Source organism: Diadema setosum, chromosome 4 (genome assembly GCF_964275005.1).
Source record: "Diadema setosum chromosome 4, eeDiaSeto1, whole genome shotgun sequence".
NCBI lineage: Eukaryota > Metazoa > Echinodermata > Echinoidea > Diadematoida > Diadematidae > Diadema > Diadema setosum.
In genome coordinates, this window is record NC_092688.1 from 42,076,893 (window position 1) to 42,098,008 (window position 21,116).

The window sequence follows — 21,116 nt, forward strand, 5'->3', positions numbered from 1 at the left end:
CGCAGGTTGAGCGTAGAGAAACCGTAGTGTGATCGCCTCGGAGGCCAAAAAATGGAGACGGACGGCGATCGCGCCACAATTTGTTAAATCGTCACAGATCGCCATGGTCGCCATGGTCGCCTTCCTTGTGAGATGGGGGCCTTAAAGCTTCTCGAACAGGGATGTAATCACGGCGCAGGATTCGAACTTGGATCATCCCACGAGGAGACCGACACCCGCGAGTCATGCAGCCCACAAGTTCGACACCGGAAAAAGGACCATGAGTCATACAACCCATGAGTTCTACACTAGGCAAATGGGGCTCATGAGTTCGACACTATAGGTTAAACATCCCAAGGGTTCGACATTACAACGCGGGGCTTCGTCGGTCGACACTATAGGTTAAACATCCCAAGGGTTCGATATTACAACGCGGGGCTTCGTCGGTCTCCTGCGTTTTTAGCTTTATGTCGAGCTCATACGCTTCATGACTTGTGGGCTGTATCATTCGTGGGCTGTATAACACATGGGCTATATGATTCATGGGTGTCGAGCTTGTAACGTGCACCCTTTGAACACGGGACCACCGTTTGAAAGTCAAGAGTCGCATTTTTTTTTTACCGTAATGTCCACAAGATACCGTTATAAGAGTCACACTGTATGCTTATCACGTATCTCTGCAGTTCGCTTTATTAGACAGAGCGATCGCTCCCTACTTCCCAACATGTAAATAGAAATATATTCAAAAGTATATATCGTTTTATATATTTCAATAGATATCATCAGGATCCATAAACAGTTACTCTCTGTTGTGTTCTGAATGCCCAGGTAGTAGTCAAAATAATGATGATGATATTAATATGGAAAATAGATAGTCATGCAGTTTGTAAATTGTAATGACCAAGGGTTTTAATTTTATAGGAAGAGTGAAGGTCCTATATACTTCCTGCTATCCTACTAAGTACCAACGTAACTTCTGACACTATAGAGGGACGAAAGAGAGAAGGAGAGAGCGTGGAAAAAACAACGCCAGCAAAAGCAAGGAGAAAGGGTGTGTACAGTTCTCGTCGAGGTGAGGATTTAGCTTTTAACGTTTTGCGAGAAATTCAGAAGCCACTCTATGAAATGTCAAAGAGCATGCAGTTCTAAGAGGTATAAAAAGCTTATTTGATGAAAATCGGTTTTGAAATGGCTGAGATATCCAAAAACAAAGTGAAACAAAGCGATCCTAATAAAAGGCGTGGCCTGTAGTCTTTTATCATTATCACTTTTTTTTTGATATCTCGGCCATTTGAAAACCAATTTTCATCAAATAAACGTTGAATCCTTCTTAAAATTACATGCTCTTTCATATTTTATAAGAGGTGTCTCATACTCTCACTTAGGAATGTTGAAAACATGAATCCCCACCTCAACCAGTACTGTACAGTCCCTTTAAAATGCAAAAAGTTTCAATAACAAATTGTGCTCGTGCAAAGACAAGTCGCATTTTCTGACCTCCCCCACCCCCCCCCAACTCTCTCTCTCTCTCTCTCTCTCTTTAGGAAAGTGTGTCGAGGTATCTCATCAAAGACTGGTAAAATCCAAACAAACGTATACAAATACACATTGACCTATAGTCAGCAATGTAATTACTCTTGCCAGAGTTAACGTCAACAATATTTAAGAATATTCCGTAGTACAGTACAATGTATTACATTGTAGTCCTAAAGTCGGTTTACGTTTTCGGGTTTGATGCAAGTTCACACAACCAGATTTCTTTTCGTTTCTTTTCTTTTCTTTTTTTTTTTTTTGACGGGTCCGCCAGGAGGAAATCAAATACTTCAGCACGAGAATGTGGTAAAAACGTGGGAAGTCAAGATCCCTTGGACCGAAGTTCATGTCGTAGATTCAGCAAAGAACCGATAGTGACATGCATAACAAATGTAGTTGTTACGTACTGTGTGTCTTAAGAAATAGTATTGAGATATTTGGCATCTATCGTAATTGATTTGCGTGATGTAATAAAAGCTCTTGAGATACATTTTATTCAATTTCGTACGCCTGACTGAAGCGTGAGACGATCTCGTATTGTCGCTTAGCATGATAAGATAATACTATAATGCTTCTTTGTGAGAAACATACTAGCCGCATGGACAATAGTTTCTGTTATAAAACTATTCCTACGGATTTCAACACTGGAGTTCTGTTTACAATACCGAAACTACGGCGTTGTCATGTATTGAGTGCATGTGTATGTGTGTGTTTGCGTGTGTGTGTGTGTGTGTATTTGCGTGTGTATGTTTAATGAGGCGCATCTTCACAATAGTTTCATAACGGTGTCTAACATGGATTTTGAAATCACGATATCCAATGCAAAAAGTTTTCATATAATGCACTTCGAAAAACTATTAACCGCAGAAAAGGCCAAAAAAAAAATCAAGAAACGTCGGTATGGCGACTTATATGCCTCCGCTATACACAATCACACCAACACACACACACGCATACATTATATATATATATATATATATATATATATATATATATACAGACACACACACACACACATACATCGTATTGCAAAATCCATAAACACGATAAAGAAGGTAATTATCCTGATATTACTACTGTAGAAACGAGCTGAATGAAACCTTACTGCTGTCAAAGCTGTCATTTTCACGAGGACTTAATTTTCGCAAATTTAACAACACACACATGGAATATAAAAACACTCATTGTGAACAGGCAGGGACATAATAGCCTCGGTGCCAAATCGTGAAAACAACATCTAGCGATTATGTCTCTGACCTCGTCATTCGCAAAAAAAAAAAAATAAAAAAAAATAATAAAAAATCTGTAAGAGAAAATAAGTTTTTATAGCATTAAACAAACTGAAACTAGACATTAATTTTCAACCTTTCATCCTTTAATGAGCAGTGTGTGTAAGATTGCAAAAGCATATATCAGGAAAACTGTGCTACCAAGAACTGCGGCATATCAGCGTGCATGATATACCCATGAAGAAGTTGGTTACCAGAGAGAAAGAAAAAGAAGAAGGGGCAGGGTCATAAAATACAACCCAACAAATAACTACAACCCGCATTGAACACGCAAATATTCAAAAAGTACTTCTGAAAACTCTCTTGTTTATTCAATATTTGTAATTTAATTGACGTTTGCATTTATACAATAATACACTACACTTGTATGAACATGATAAATACAGCACAAAAGTATGAAAGTTCGCACATTTACATACACATTTATAAAGAGTTTTTCTTTATATATATATATATATATATATATATATATATATATATATATACACACACACTTCCCTATATGTGTTCATCTCCTTGAAATATTCCACGTGCACAAGGACCGAGGTCATCCCACGAGTCATACAGCCCATGAGTTCGACACTAGATAAACAAGACCCATCATATGAGTTCGACACTATAGGTGAAAACACTCCACTAGTTCGACATTACAACACGGGGCTTTATGTGTCGGTCTCGTGGGCCTTGTTTGCTTAGGGTCAAACTCATGGGCTGTATGACTCGTACAGGCAGTACATAACTTTCGGGCAGTATGACTCATGGGCTGTATGACTCGTGGGCTATATGACACGTGGGTGTCGGTCTCCTGACGTGCACCCGTCCACATAATTATACTAAAAGAGGATTATGCTTATTCAATATCAAAACAATTATTCTTTCTGTGCCCATGCCACAACACTTTACAAATACATGTACAAAGAGAAAGTATCTTCGTGTATAATGACAGCCAAACGTTTTGCAATTATTTTATAATGCCATTTTTTTTAATCTAGGCCACAAACGACATGCACACAGCGCGGCAAACGCCTTTCACTATCATCAAATGCCGTTTAGAATTATCTACCGTTGTTTTTTTTTTTTTTTAAGAAGCAAATTTATTAAATGTTATGTAAATATATACAATGTATGTAAACAAGAAGAAGAGGTAGAGGAATGAGAGTCAAAGTTTACCAGATAGGGTAGAGAGTAGGCCTATGTTGGTAAGGGTGCAACTCTCAAAAGCAGTCAGTCAATGAAGGACCAATGTACATGTAAAAGAAGCGGCACACGGAAGTGCATTGAATTGACAGAAGATGATAGGAGATTTTCACTAAAATGTGAGGTAATCGATTTGGGGGCAAAAGAAGGTGAAGGTTATAGAGCTTTTTGATACGAGACCTTTAAAACGGAAAACATCCCAATATCAACCAAGGGGCACATCATTCCTCTCCTATCATTTAAAACATGAGTGAAAGAAAGCCAGTGTGCAAAAAAAAAAAAAAAAAAAGATAAAAAAAAACAACAATGAAATGTTCTGGACCACCACACAGGCCTCAACGAGTGGCCAGTCAGGTCTTGGGCGTAATTCAAAAACTGCAGAGTAACTGGGAAAAATCACAGAAACTCGAATTAATACAACAGGTCAGAAGATGGCAAGGAGTTCCTCAGAAAAGAATTCCACAAGATCCCAAACTGTCCTCTCATTTTTGCCGATCCAATTCTTCCCGATTGTATTTTGAACCCACCTTACAAAGTAAGAATCAGTTTTATCGGTTGTAGGTGGGAAGATGTGAAGCAGAGGGTAAGGGATCAAATGTCCTGAAGAATTCTCGGAGAAAGTGTAAACATTACTTTTCCGGTATTCCATCCTCGCAAAGACCAATGCGACACCTGTGTCGGACACGAGAATGGAAACGCTGGAAAAGAAGAATGGAAAAAGCATAGAGAGGAAGTAGAAGAGGTGAGAATTGAGACATGTCCAGACAAGGATTTGCAGCGGTGCATAATAGACCCGCTCGATTCTCTGGCAAAAAAGGCAGAATCAGTTCTCAAGAACCTAGATGACAAGAACGATGAACTACAAGGTGCCAAGCGTTTCCAGAAACAGGGAGAGTGCAGTGCACAAGCCTTATCACAATGCAGAAAGCGGGGATAACAGTGCCTTCAAAATTGCCTTTAGAAATGAAAGGGCCTTTCAATCCAGCCTTAAATGCTGGGTTGGTAAACCACTTCAGCATTCTAATGCAGCCGTTCTCTTTGGCAGTGGTCATGGTATATCTTCTTTTTCCAGCAAAGATTCTCATCCTCAGAAAGAATTACAGCGTGCATTCGTCAAGGCCCAGGCCAATTCTGCGCAGATGCTTCCAAGATGGTATTCTCTACTGTGTACTCACTGGTCCTTGGATGAAAGCCATAATATGCTTCCTTTCTGGCACCCAATAAAGTCTTCAATCAGGTAGTTTCCTGCCTGAAAGAATGGGTGCAGGATCCATTCAGGATATTTGATGGCCACACAGCTGTCGGTACAACTATGGCTAATGATGACCAAATGATTGCCCAAGAAATCTATAAGGTCAGGTATAATTGCTCAAGACCACTCATTTTCCTCAGATACCACTCTCTCATGTTGTCATTAACACTTGCATATGTTTTTTATCATCGTTGATATTCTTATGAACTTGATACATTATATTACTATTAAATCTTCGCAGACTCAATGCAGTGGACCAATTTAAGAAATGATTCAATTTGGGCAAACATTCAGAGAATTACTAAAATCACTGCATACAAGTATAAACATTACGTTTGAGATTTAAATTTCTGTGCCGCAGCACTCAATAAGGTTGATTGCGACACAGTACATGTATTAATTTCAGAAATTTAGATTAGCATAGCTGTAGTGGATATATCTAAGAAAGTAGGGGAAAAAAACCGTGTTCCAATCTATTTTTCTGGGCTTGCTAACAATAAAGGCTATATTTAAGTACATGTATTTTTATTCTAGTTGTAATTTTTCATCAGGCACGGATTCTAATACCATCCTTCCGATTGAATGGAAGACCACCACAAGGAAAAATGTGGTGAAATTGAAAGATGTACACTAAAGATATCAAGAGAGAATCCAGATGTTGGTGGTGTTGCACCGATGAACGGTTGGCGGAAACCGTTTAAAGGCACAATTTGTGATACTGAGAGTCCTTCATGTGAGTCTTCATCTCATCACCTAGACAGTGATGATGATCTGCACCAGAAAGAACAACCAGACTACGAGAATCTGTGTCAGGGAAAGTAACCAGACAGTGACAATGATATAATGCTCAATCAGTTCATCATGGAGTGCAAGTCAAAAGAATCCAATGAGCAGAACTGTCTGCCAGTGTACATGCAAAAAAATAGATATTTGTTTCTTACCATCAACTCAGCATCTCTTAGGAAAGAACACTTTAATGGATTGGGGGTAGGGGAGGGGGTATAGTGACTTATTAGCAGAGGAACAGTGATTGCTTTGTTCTTTTGCGAATATAGTTCGGATTTTTACACCAGAATCATGTTCAATGTACAATACAGAGATATTTGTTTGGCAATATGTATCAGGCTATCTGGATTGGAAAACTGTAAACAACAAACAGTTTTTGTCAAAAGCACATGTCTTATGCAAAAAGCGCAGAAATTCAATTCTCAGTATCACCAATGCACAGAATACTTCTGCGCACGCTGAAGAGCCCTGTCAGTTCGCGATTCCTATCGTCCATAAGATCAAGGGTAGCTGCACTAGCTTGACAAAATGTTCAGATCACAAAGAACATCTTGAATAGGTTGAGTGAGTTGACTCCAATGGTGTTCGAGAACTCCTGCCACTGTCTTTAGGTCAGAAGATCACAATGCTTGATCATGGATCTGGAACATAGAATCCTGCAAACGGTAGTTGGACAATGCCAGGAACCCAGCTCATACCTTGTTGCAAACTCCCAACGGAGGTGTTCTACGCCGCAACAGAAGACGCGTGCGTAGTCTTGGGATGCCAAAAAAGCGCGTTTAATTTGCAGATCAATATCCAGATGATCAGGAAGACAGCACACCCTTACTTCCTCAGAGCAAGATGTTTTCATCTATGTTAAAGATGATTTTGAGAAAGTTACGTACTGGGGAACGGAAGATGCCTTGTCACTCTTCCTACCAACAATTAATCTTCTTGTTCAGGGGATTACATGTACCAAAGTTGACAAGAGCTTTATTTCTCCTACCACATTTCTAAGCATCTCAAAGGGGCCATACCATGATTTCACGCATCCTCACTTCCGCGCCCAGCTTCAAGCCAAGAAAGAACACCAGAATCTTCACCAAATGAGAAGCTAACTACAAACTGCAGTCAGAAAAGAGCATCGCCAAGCAGCTCAGGCAATACACTCTAAGGACGATCGCCTAAAGCCAAAGTAGATGAGTCATCTGAGAATACATGTACATGTATTATCTTTCTTGATGAAGAATAAGTCTTCAGGAGAGCTTCAAGATTTCTTCATAACGTTAGAGAATAATCTGCATGCTGGACTGGAGGTTGCACAGAGCATGCCAAAATGGATGTTGACGGCACCGTTGTAGTGGTTACAGCGGACATGCAAAAGGTGGTTACGTCTTCATTGGCAATGGAAGATCACTTCTTTGCCAAGATATTGGTGCTTTTTTAAAAGACATTTGACCCATTAATTGTAAAATTAGGAGAATATTATGTAAAGCAAGCAGGTCACAAAACAAATGCACACCACTACATTTCTTAGAAAATGAGAGAGGCAACACGCCTTGTACATGAAGCCTACATGTAGGGTGGACCCTAGCATAACTTTGGTGCAGGATCTAATCAATCTCAAGAACTTTGATAAACAGCTGTGATGTGCCAAAGATATCAATTTCATACTCAAAACATAATTCTTATAATAATAATAACACCAATAATAATAATTTAATAAAAAAACACTTCCACATTTTTTTTTCTTGAACACCTCTTTCCTTTCTCACATAATCTACTTGACAAGTACTCTGACCAAGTTTTGATCAATGATATTGCAGGCATTGTTGGATTAAAGCAATATACATCGTAAGTAAGTAGAGTACATAACGGGCGTCAATCCAGATGTTATTTTGTAGTTATTTTAAGAGACCGCAATGGGAAAGTTTTTCCCCCTTTTTTCTTTTTTTCTCTAATGAAAATTAATGATTTTTTTAGCTACGAGGTCTTGTCACCCCAAGGACTAATAAATTGGAGATGCCACTTACTGAAGAAAGGGCAGACAACTTGAGAAAACAGCAAGTACCTCTAGAATAGGATGTTGAAAAGCTCCATACTCATACAGTTCAGGAAGTGGAAGCAATGGTAAATGGCATGCACCTCTTCTGGGGCAGTTATCAATTTGTCAGACTGCATGACCTCACAGTGTCAAGAATAACCGAGAGCCCTGTAGGTTTGGTGCACTGTGAGGTGCACCAAATGCTCATGGCAATCCAAGAAATCACAAAAGTAGGAAAACTCTCCAGAGGATTGATGGGATTATAGGAGCATTTTGCTTTATGGTTAATAAGTTGTAGGGGAAAGGAGGGTTAGTTTTGCCACTGGGTTAGTTGTGTCACCTCTTCTAGGGCTCACACCTGTAAATAAAATGGAATATCCCGGACCTTATCGCAAATTTGTACCAAAGATACCAAAATAAATGAAGAAAACAATTGATTTTTTTTATAAGGTGAATACCTGCAGATATTGAGTATGAATTCCTCTACAAACTGCATTTTGGTTGGAAGAGGAAAGCTTTTCTCATGGAATTTGAAGGGACTACATTTCATTGGGTGCATGTACAGTAAGTATATACAAAGTGTATGTGATTTTTTTTGTACTTGAGCTGAAGAACCCCCCTTGGAAATTTGATTGATGACAGGGTATACCTCACTTTTTCAAGTTACCAAAGATGAAACACTTCATTTGTTCTAGCCTTTTTACAAAAATTTTTGAATTTTGAATTTTAAGAGTATCCAAGTCTATGGAAAGTGCCTTACACACTAAAGTTCTGCTTGCATTTTATGCATGACAAGGCACTCGCCGTACGAGCCTCGAACATCACTGGCTAGCTGTTCCCACACCCAGGCCAGGCCTACAATTTTTAGTGCCAGCGAAACTCACGAGTAGAACATGTCTAATGTTACCACTCCAGCTGATTACCAGCAAAAAACTAAATGTAGAATGAAAAATTCTTAAACTGGGTCAAGACCCAGGTCATTACTGGGTATTAACCAGGTGACATAAAAATGGATATGGGCTGGTGGATATTATGATTTCAGAGAGAAGCAAGTCCCGTACAACCATACATGCACATAGCCTGACCAGACACCGCGCTTCACACAGCATCTTTTTCAGTGACTGGGCTGTGTACAGTTAACATGCACAAAGACTTGCTTTGATGATCTGGGTCACTAGATCATGGGATATTCCATCTGAGCTTGATGCATCCCACCTTTGTGGAACACGTTCATGATCACTGGATCATGGGATATTCCATCTGAGCTCGATGCATCCCACCTTTGTGGAACACGTTCATGATCACTGGATCATGGGATATTCCATCTGAGCTCGATGCATCCCACCTTTGTGGAACACGTTCATGATCACTGGATCATGGGATATTCCATCTGAGCTTGATGCATCCCACCTTTGTGGAACACGTTCATGATCACTGGATCATGGGATATTCCATCTGAGCTCGATGCATCCCACCTTTGTGGAACACGTTTATGTGTTAGGCCCAGTCACCTTGTGCTTGAGAGCCATGAAGATAACAAATCCAGACAAATATATCACACTTGTAATGTGTGCAATATTGGACATGATCCAAAGTGCATATTTCTACCAGCCCAGTAATTTCCCTTAGCTCTGACAATGATAACAGGAAAGAAAACCAAACAAACTTGAAGCTTTCATGATATTAAGTAGTTTATCACATTGTTTTCAAATCAAGACAAGCCTTAATTAAGTGTCCATATGTTGCAGACTCTTCCTCAACCCCCCCCCCCCCCAGTTAATTTGTTTACCTCCCTCAAACTGGTACATCGGCAGCTGCAGCTTTCTTGAGGATCGATAATGGGAAGTCGAATAACAGAAAGTTTCCTGTAATCTAATAGAATGATTGTGAGAAAATCTGCCAGTTTAGTGTGGACTGGTGACAGCAAAAGCAGCATTCATAGTTTCTGCTTTTTGAGTCGAGGAATGAAGTTATTGTTTTCTTGAGTATACTATTTGCTCGAGTTACTTCAACACGATGAGATACAGACATACGAAGGAGGAAAGTACACAATCGAAGTGAGAGAAAGCAGTGGACAATAGTGTTTTGTCTGAACACAATATACGTCTATCTTGCTGCAAGCTTCCATGATCAATAGTAAGTCAATTCTATTGATAAATAATACCCTAATTAATACCCTAATTAATACACTAATTGATAATAAAATTAATTTTAATTTAATATTAAAATTAATTTCAATATTTAAAAAAAATCTAGAGCAAGATAAACATTGCAACTGATTGACAAATTGCCCTACATCGACGTAAACATTGTTCACAATTCATGGTATATGTTTTCTAGTAGTGAAGAATTATTTTAGAAAACTAATAAAGTCGGACTCATATCATAAGAATGAACTAATTATTGAAGAAGTGTCATGCCATTATTCAATTTGCATTATTACACTTTGCTTAGGCCTTTGGCATTGGACTTTTACTGATGTAGCAGGACCAAAATTGACCCATCTATTACACCTTTTCCCCAATTAGAAAGGTTATCAAGCCTCTACATTTAAAATGTGCATGTTCCCATGTTTTATAGTGCACCCAAATTACATAGGGTAGAGGTTATTATGATGGATGCAGCAAAAGTTATAGTGTGTGAACAGGCTTAGCTGATTTTATCTGACCCTGACAAGCAGTCACCTTTCCTAGCCAGCCAATGTCTACAGTAGGCCCATACACGCGGTGTAAGTTTTTCATGTTGTTCCCCTTCCTCGAGCGGTAGGTGGTCCCTTGTTGTTGCTTCACTTGTTGGGGAATGGACTTATTTACGGCTGAATGAAGTTCCGGACGTGGACAATAGAGTCAGCTGTTAGAGGCAATGCAGACTTAAAGACAGTTTTGTGCAAGCTTTATTCTTCTTTATAAAACAATGGGAATGCAAAGAAAATGTTGTGTAAGCTCAATTTTGAAGAGTCAGGACTTTTTGGACAAAGGGTGCTCATGATGAACTGACCAATGGAGATTTAATATTCTAATTTAGCACTCTAGGACCATTCCCCCAAAAGAATACTTAGGAAAAGGGAACCAGTAATAAGTCAGGCAGGACTAGTTAGTTCATTTGCATATATACCCAGTTAAGGCGGAGTAATTATGAATGCATAATGAAGCATAAATCCCCCATGTTTTCCCCCTTCCGACTCACTCTCGGCTACCCTCATCCCCCCTCTCGGCCGCCCCATCTCCTGTCCTCTACACCTACTTCATCGCCAGTACCAACCCCTTATCGAGAAATACTTCAAAGTTTTTGGACTCCAGCTGAAATGAAGTAATGCCATGTGAAAGTGGAAAGTGTTGGGAACTTTTCTTCAACCCTCTATTGGAAAACATCAATATGATTATTTTGATCTTCGCCGATTGAGTCGCCAATATAAGAGAAAGGAACTTTTCCTGCTGATCGAGTCACCAATAAAACAAAGGGAACTTTTCCAGTCTTGCCGAGCCGAGGAAACGGGACTTAAATTTGCACAAGCGCAGTGGTCATAAATGTACGTCACCGTCCTGCAAGTAATCTGTTCCAGAAATTAATTTGATCCTGATTTGTTCCCGTCTTCCCAATGCGATCCTACATGGTTCGTTCCCGATGTGATCCTGAATTGTTCCTGAATTGTTCCTGTCTTTAATGCCCCGGAGGAGCCAGAATCGCGAACCGACCCAACTGAAGTGCAACCAAGTTGAAGACTGCAGCGTATCTCGCAAATTATTCCATTTATTGTTTTTCCACGTGGACTCTCGCGTAGCATGTGAGTACTCAATACACCCCTTTTAACCCATTCCATTTATACTAATTGCCCTCCCATTCTCTATCCTGCCCTTCCCCCATATATATTAACAGTGAAGACAATTGTAATTTCTATACATGTATAACTAGTCAATTGACACAAGTATTTTGTATGAGCGTTGAATATGAGAATTCGAATGTGAATGTTGGATGTTTTAATATTTTGGTTATATTCCACCATTTGGAATATAATAAATAAAGTGACACATACCTTATAAAGCAAGTCTCCAAGTTCTTTATTTTGCTATTCATGTAACAATCCTTTCTTAAATTTGGTGGTCTATGTAAATTTTCTAACCCCGGAGAGCAGTAATGTATTAGCGGACCCATTGCCCATCCCAGGACGCAATTTCCTCCTCTCCTTAGGGAAGGGTAATCGGCGTTGTGTTAGACTGATAACAGTTATATTTTGGTATTCATATTTTCCTCTCTCATTTTACATTTTATTGTTGAAGTTCACTCCCTGCGAGAGGAGGAATCAAACAGAGCAAGCCGTCTTGGATACTGTGGAACACATTGTCCTCAAAGAGGAGCAGGCAAATGAACAACAGAATGCTAGCACAGATAATGACGAAACGCAATAATACAGTGTGGACCAACAAGAGGACGAGCCCAGTGATGGCTGAGGCAAAGTGAATCTTGCCTACCTTCTCACCTCCTGGGTTAAGGAGATTCCACCGAAGTGAGCGAAGGTGACAATGCCCACAACCATTCCATTGAAGTTTCACCTGTGAGACAAAATACGCTAATGGAGGGGATTCTGGCTGCAGAAAGTACTGACGAGGACGAAGCCCATACAGTGAATGTCTCAATCAGGCAGAGAGCAGAAGCGGCGCTGAGGCGATACCTGGAGCAGCCTGCTATCGATGTGCAGTCCAACCCAGATGAGATGAGGCGATACTTTGCCAAGCAGGGCTACAAGCCTTGAACATCAAAGTACAAAGCTCTTGGTCAAGTAGTTGGCGACAATCTCGGCCTCAACTCTATTCTGGGATTAAGTGAAGGATTCACTGCAAAATGCACTGTAATGACGCAAAACATTGCTTATGCTAGAATTGACAGCTGATGAGAACAAGCGAGCAATATGAAGATCTTGAGCTGAATGAATTTCATGAAAATTACACATTCCATCAACTTGATACTGACATACATGTAGCACTAATTCCCCCTGCTTTCTGAAAGCGGTTAGTCAAGTAACTCTTTCATTTTGCTAGAAAAGTGAATTTTTGTGCAATTCCTTTTATATTTTCTTTTATTGTTGTCCACTCATACGTCATAACCTCTAGTAGTCTCCCCATCCAGCAGTTCAAACACCAAAACTTTAAAAATTCAGAACTTTTGCATCGATTTTCCAATTTTCTCAAACTTTCACTGATGTGTTAATGTTGATGCATTTACTCAATCCACATTGCTCTTTGCGTTTGCGTTCCCTTTAAGGTTGATGCAGTACTCACAACAGGGGAGTGCCTGACAGTTCCAGAGGGAGGGACAGGACACTACAGCTATTTGATGAGACGAGACTATTGACAGGAATTGAATTTGTCACAAAAGCAGATGGTGTCAGTTGTTGAGAGTTTTAAAACTGTCGAATAAAGTGACATATTCAAATTCATGAAATTCTTCCGTCGAGATGTTTTCATTGCAACTGATTGACAAATTGCCCTACATCGACGTAAATAAGCACTGAATTGATCAGTGTTTTAGTATGTACGCCCATGATTTTTTTTTTATCATGGCTACTACTAAAACACTGATCAATTCAGTGCTTATTTACGTCGATGTAGGGCAATTTGTCAATCAGTTATAAAGTGACATAGTTTGCAAGGGTGATAACAGTCAAGTACTTGGCCAAACCCTGTTCTGCAATCCTCGGACCTAATTGGAATGTGAGAATCACTGACATAGAAGGGATTCCACATAATATGTCAAAGCTAATGGCATGTATCAAAGGCTGACAAGGATGAGACTAATAACTGAAGTTGTTGAATCCAATGCAAGAATATTACCTGGAGAGAGGACACTTTTTCCGGGTTCATATGGTCATATGGGACTCGCGAAGAATGGGAACAACAGAAACAAAATTAAGACACACAAAAAAGCTTTGTTTCAGCATTGCTTTAAAGTTTCAAGTTTCCTCTGATTTTAGACTTCTTACACTCACTTTAATGTCATTTCTATTTTTATGCAGCCTGATTCATCAAGTTACAGAAGCTGTAATGTGTGATTTTAGGCCACCTAGAGAAGAGTAAGTGAAGATTTTATTCTCATTTAAAGCAAATTTGTGTTTAACATATTTATGCAAATGCAAATGATACATGCACGCCCTCGCCCATTCAAAATATTGCAAGATAAACCAGGAATCAATTTTGCTCAATAGTATTAAATATGTTTTCACAGCTGCTCTCCTGAAATCTAGAATATCCATTTCTCCTCATCTGAGAACAGAACAGCAAGTTGATTCATATGATTTTCTTTATCTAGGCAAAATAACTGAGTAATCCGTATGTTGGTGACACATTTGACTTCAAAATTGACAAAGAATTTGCAAATGCAGTATGGCAACTCTTTACAAGGAAAAAGTTGTTTCTGTTATCAAACACTGGAAACGCATGCATGTAATTTTGGAATATTTAAGAAATTTCAGTATTAGACAAGACCCCCCCCCCCCCCCCCCACCCCCGGAAAAAAAAAAAGAGAAGAAAACAAAACAGGATTAAAAGGGTCTAGCTTTAATGGCTCTAAATTATCTCAGATATTTCTTACTGTGTACAATCTCTCCCTGCCTCTTCAAGTGGACTGTGCCTTTCTTATAGTGCATAAAAATGTGTGTTGTTCAGGGAGCACTGAATCCTCCGGTGAAAATAGCTACTTTCCCTGCTCAAAAGGTACCGGTACATACTTACATGTAAAATTTTCACAGAAATTGAAAATTTTGGCATCTACACCAAATGTACAATGTAAAATGTTCACAGTAGTAAACTTTTGGCATCTAAACCAAATGTACAACCTACATTCTTATTCTCTAATTTACTTTTACTTCTGAGATATTACTGAGCATCTTTAGGCTCATGAACTAGACCTTGCATGTGTCAGCCCTATACCTGTCTACGCGCTCTGATCACTATTTTTTTTTCAGAAGTACAGTCTACATGTAAAAGATGTCAGTTCAAAAACTGTGACATTTCAGAGACCATCAATGGCACCTTCTACAGTAACTCCGTCAAGTTCATGCGGGTATACGGAAGGATGCATTTGAAGCATCGTCAGCAATTTGACATGCGGCAGAATTGGATACAGCACTCAATAATGATGGGAACTACGAATCCAACAGGGTGTCACTCCGGAGGCCAGACCACAACTTGAGATTTGGCAGAAATCAGCTTGTGCAAAGTGCATCCTTTGTACAATGACTGGAGGTTGGAAGAAGGCTCAGTGGAAATTCCAGAGGAACATCTGCACAAAGACGCATGCAGACCATCAACTAGAGTCTCACTTCACTCATTCGGAAAAACAGTATATGGAGTCTCTTTTTCTGACCAGATTAGATGAAGTGAACCTGAAAGTGTCTGAGAATGAGGAGTAAAATCACTGCATGCGTTATTCAGTTTGATGATGTACATATAGTAATTGCAAAGTCGAAAAGCTAGTTACCAAATTTTGCTGCATGCCATGTTAAAAGCTTCTGCCCAGCAGATTCTTGACCCTCGACAGTCACTGCCCTTTTCAACTGATCAAAACAAAGAACCTGTCCTTCTTGGCTTAGATACAGGGAGACAGGACATCATGTATTTAAATGGACCTGTAGGCTGAAGCAACCCTGGCATTACCCAGAAACAGCCATTAAGAGTCATCCGCCATCTGGATGGAAGCGGTAATATCAAAAGCTTTTTTTGTTTGTTTTAGTAGAGGAACAAAATGGTTTGTGTTCAAGATGGATATTAACTGGGGAAATTCTGTCAGATCTTTGTTTTACAATGAGTGGTGATGGCTGCAATCGTCTCCTCTATCAGTATCAACGACCAGCTGCAGCAACACCCCTTTTCCATCAGTAAACAGTAAACATTTCAATGCAAGCTTCAAACAAAAACTGGACACTGTCCTGGAGCAGAATGTCACCACCTTACTGAATCAACAGACGATCATGAAATTTTCAAACCTACTCAAATCCAAAATTACGCCACCCAAGCTCCCACCAACATACAAGAACTGGACGATAAGTCGGTCAGCACTGGCACCGCAGAAGCCAACCTGTTCGTGCAGAAATCAAAATGTAAGTGTACTTACCGAACAGGCATACAAACAAAGAAGTACACTGTAGCGGGAAGGATCTGGTCCTTAAACTCATGAGTGAATATTACCATCGAGACAAGCTGGCTCGGTACAGCTTCAACGGCAGAGACACAAAGAAAGCCTTACGAACTGACTATCTGTTCAAGGCAATTGTAGCACAGGCAGACACACAATTCCCTGGGTTTGCGTCCACGGACATGCAAAAAAACACGCTGTGCGATGCACTGAATTGTAAATGCAGAAAGGCGAGCTACTGCAGTACAAAAGTTTAACAAGGCTTGGAATACAGAAGTGAGCTGGGTTACTGTTCGGCACTTGTGTTTAACATCATCTGCAAACTAGTGCAATGTGTACACTCTAGTTATGCACAAACGGCAAGACACCTTATTACCACATGAGTGTCAGGAAAATTATTAATGCAGAAAGGCGAGCTAATGCAGTACGTATGTTTAATGAGGCTTGGAATACCGAAATGAGCTCAGTTACTGTTTGGCATTTTTGTTTAAGACATTCACAATGTGTAATTGTGAAAAACACGTTTTTAATGCATTAGTGTTCGAAGAAATTTGAAAATGCAGAAAGACGAGCTATTGCAGTACAAATTATTGTTTCATCATCAGGTCTGAAGGAAGCTTGAGGGTTCAACACAACAGCAAGGCTGTTTTGATCCAGAATCGAGGCATTACAAGAGCTCCTGCTCAACCTGTCTCTCTATCTCACATTTCCCACTTTCTAGGAGCAATCAGCAATACCGCTATGCATGTCTGCCCCTGAGCCAATGAAGACTTTGGTGATACTGGACCAGAGGATTTTAGCATACCACCATCCAAACAAATTTGACTTGATGAATGTGTCATTGTGACATTATTGATAGTTGTCCCATCATCAAGGCTAATGATGGACGCTGCTGAGCAAGCTCTACCTACAGGATGGATCTTGGCATTTTCCGCAACAGGCCGAAGAATGACAAGGAAAAGGTCAGTAGCTCTACTTTGAAGCCTCATACTCATTTGTCTAAAACAGATATGCATGATTGCTTGAAAAAAAAAAATGAGCAAGGAAAGGAGAGTCATGAGGGGGGAATTGAGTGTGAATGCACAAGTATTTACAAAAAGTATGTACAATGTGTAATACAAGATGAAGGTGAAGTTATTCAAGAAAGCTAGTAAGTCGTTCAAGTACATGTTTTTACAAGACTGATTTTCCAAGGACACCCTGCAAAGCTCCTGTGGGAAGAATAGCAGAAGTTTCTCACATAGCTCACCTGTCAGATGCCTTGACACCCTTCGATACTAGGTGTGCCTGTGCATTGCCATCCATTTAAAAAAAAAAAAAAAAAATCCTCTTGCATAAATGACCTCCTCTGTTCTTCTGGCTACCTACGCTGTGTATATACACCTTTCCCTAGAATAAGAACACTCTTTTCAGCTACACTCATCTTTATCTTTGATGACATGAAGGTCAATTGCCAGCTGATTCCTCTACAGACTTTTAAGATGTCACCAGTCCATTATTTGAGAAGGGTGAGGGAGGGAAATGAAAATATGACAGACCAAAGTACTGTTATTACTGCTATAAGGTCGAGTTTGGTAAAATGAGGCATCACCTATGAACACAACACAGAAATGAACCCGAGGTTGCAAAACTTCTCTCCAAAGCACCTGAAGAAGCTCTCAAAGGCTTTGCAAAGCTTAGATTGCTCAGCGATTTTCAGCATAATATGGGTGTGCTTGAGATAAACAAGGGATAGTTGCAGGTTCTGAGGAGGCCAAAGATAAAAAAGAAAGTAGTGGACTAACAGCCTTGCATCCATTGTTGTGGATTTCTAGATTTGAGATGTGGGCACATGTGAAAGTATGCAAGCACGCACAAGGGCGTCAGTCGAGAACATGCACAGAAAGACACATCAATAATGTAGTACAGTGTCGAATGTTGATGAGAGGGGCCATTATTTCGGATGGGGATTGGGCCACCATACAAGGTGTCAAAAAGAAGACTGTTACTGGCATGTATGAAGAAGGGATGTCAAAGACAAAGCCTTTGATTCTCAAGGAAAGCCTGATACTGCCCTTTAGTGGTAGTTTGCTGGAGCGAAAGAAAGATGCCAAAAAAACCCCCAACAACAACAATATACCGGTATCAGCCAAAAGATGCCACAGCTAGCCTGTCTGGTGAAGAAAGTCAGGGAGTTAGAGAATCAATAAATCTGAGTGACTGTAGTTTACCTGGGAAGTTTGATAGAGTCATCACAGCCACTAATGAACTCTGTGTATTTCAAGGTAAAAAGACATCCTGCAGGATTAAGAAGACCAGAAGTTCCTCCCTTGGGCTCCACCTCGGGCACAGCTTCATAAAGTGCTGCCACCTGAAAAGGGGCTAAGCAATTCGTACCGGCGATCGAAAGGAACAGGCTGAAGCAAATGCCTTCAAACAGCTGTTTGAATCAGAATGGACTGACATTGTATCAGGTCCTGCCCTGTAAGTCTTGAAGGAGTGATCCTACCAGAAAACAGAACAACTACCAACATCTGATCTTGGGAAGTTAAATGATGAATTTGCTAGAGGAAGAACCTGGAACAATAGGAGAGCCAAGGTCACTAGATGCATAGATTTCAATGAGGAATAAAGAACAGGAAATGTCTGGATGTGGTGAATCTGAAGTTAGTAGCTGGCTTCCAAATGAAGGTGAATCTGACTGTGATGTTAAGGATGAATTTGACAGTGAAAAAGAAATAGACAGAAGCTTCTCCATCACCTCTTCAGACATGTCAGCAGAAATGGATACAGATGAGTCTCAGTCAGAATTCTTCTACAGACTTTACAAGATGTCATCATTCCATTATTTGAGTAGGGGGAGGGAGAGAAGCGGAAATATGACAGAACTAAGTACTGTATATTACTGCAATGAGGTCAAGATTGGAAAAATCAGGCGTCACCTATCAACACAACACAGAAATGAACCTGAGGCTGCAAGACTTTTTTTCCAAAGCACCTGAAGAAGCTACCAAAGGCTTTGAGAAGCTTAGATTGCTCAGCAATTTTCAGCATAATATGGGCAGCTTGAGATAAAGAAGGGAAAGTTCAAGGTTCTGAGGAGGATAAAAAAGAAAGCAGAGGACTATCCGCCATGCATCCATTGTTATGGATTTCTAGATACATGTAAGAATGAGATGTGGGCACATGTGAATGAATGTAAGCACAAGGGCATCAGTCAAGAGTATGCACAGAGAGACATATCAATTGTAGCACAGTGCAGAATGTTGATGAGAGGGGCCATCATTTTGGATGGGGATTCGGCCACCACACAAAATGTGAAGAAGAAAATCTTTACTAGCATGAATGACAAAGGTATGTCAAAGACAAAGCCTTTGATTCTCAAGGATAGGCTGATACTGCTTTTTGGTGGCAGTTAGCTGGAGCGAAAGGGAGATGCCCGAAAAAACAACATCAGCCAAAAAAATGCGACAACTAGCCAGTCTTGTGGAGAAAGTCAAGGAGCTAGAGTATCAACCAATGCTAAAATCTGAGTGACTTTGTTTTACTTGGGAAGTTTGATAAGTCATCATGAGCCACTAAAGAACTCTGTGAAGTTCAAGGTGAAAAGATGATATCCTGTGGGATTGACGAGTCCAGAAGTCCCTCCCTTGGGCTCCATCTAGGGCACAGCCTCATAAAGTGCTGCCACCTGAAAAGGGGCTTAGCAATTCGTACCAGCGACCGAAAGGAACAGGCTGAAGCAAATGCCTTTGAGCAGCTGTTTGGATCAGAATGGACTGACATTGTATCAGGTCCTGCCCTGCAAGTCTTGAAGGAGCGATCCTACCAGAAAACAGAACAACTACCAAAATCTGATCTTGGGAAGTTAAATGATAAATTTGCTAGAGGAAGGACCTGGAACAATAGCAGAGCCAAGGTCACTGGATACATAGATTTCAATGAGGGTTGAAGAACAGCAAATGTCTGGATGTGGTGAATTTGAAGTTAGCCCATCTCGTGGAGAAAGTCAGGGAGTTAGAGAATCAACCAACACTAAATCTGAGTGACTGTATTTTACCTGGGAAGTTCGATACAGTCATCACAGCCACTATTAAAAGAACTAAAGATGATATCCTGTGGGATTAAAAGACAAGAAGTCCCTCCCTTAGTCTCTACCCAGGGCACAGCCTCATAAAGTGCTGCCACCTGACAAGGAGCCAAGCAATTCATACCGGTGACCTGAAGGAACAAGCTAAAGCAAATGCCTTCAAACAGCTGTTTGAATCAGAATGGACTGACATTGTATCAGGTCCTGCCCTGTAAGTCTTGAAGGAGTGATCCTACCAGAAAACAGAACAACTACCAACATCTGATCTTGGGAAGTTAAATGATAAATTTGCTAGAGGAAGAACCTGGAACAATAGGAGAGCCAAGGTCACTAGATGCATAGATTTCAATGAGGAATAAAGAACAGGAAATGTCTGGATGTGGTGAATCTGAAGTTAGTAGCTGGCTTCCAAACGAAGGTGAATCTGACTGTGATGTTAAGGATGAATTTGACAGTGAAAAAGAAATAGACAGAAGCTTCTCCATCACCTCTTCAGACATGTCAGCAGAAATGGATACAGATGAGTCTCAGTCAGAATTCTTCTACAGACTTTACAAGATGTCATCATTCCATTATTTGAGTAGGGGGAGGGAGAGAAGCGGAAATATGACAGAACTAAGTACTGTACATTACTGCAATGAGGTCAAGATTGGAAAAATCAGGCGTCACCTATCAACACAACACAGAAATGAACCTGAGGCTGCAAGACTTTTTTTCCAAAGCACCTGAAGAAGCTACCAAAGGCTTTGAGAAGCTTAGATTGCTCAGCAATTTTCAGCATAATATGGGCAGCTTGAGATAAAGAAGGGAAAGTTCAAGGTTCTGAGGAGGATAAAAAAGAAAGCAGAGGACTATCCG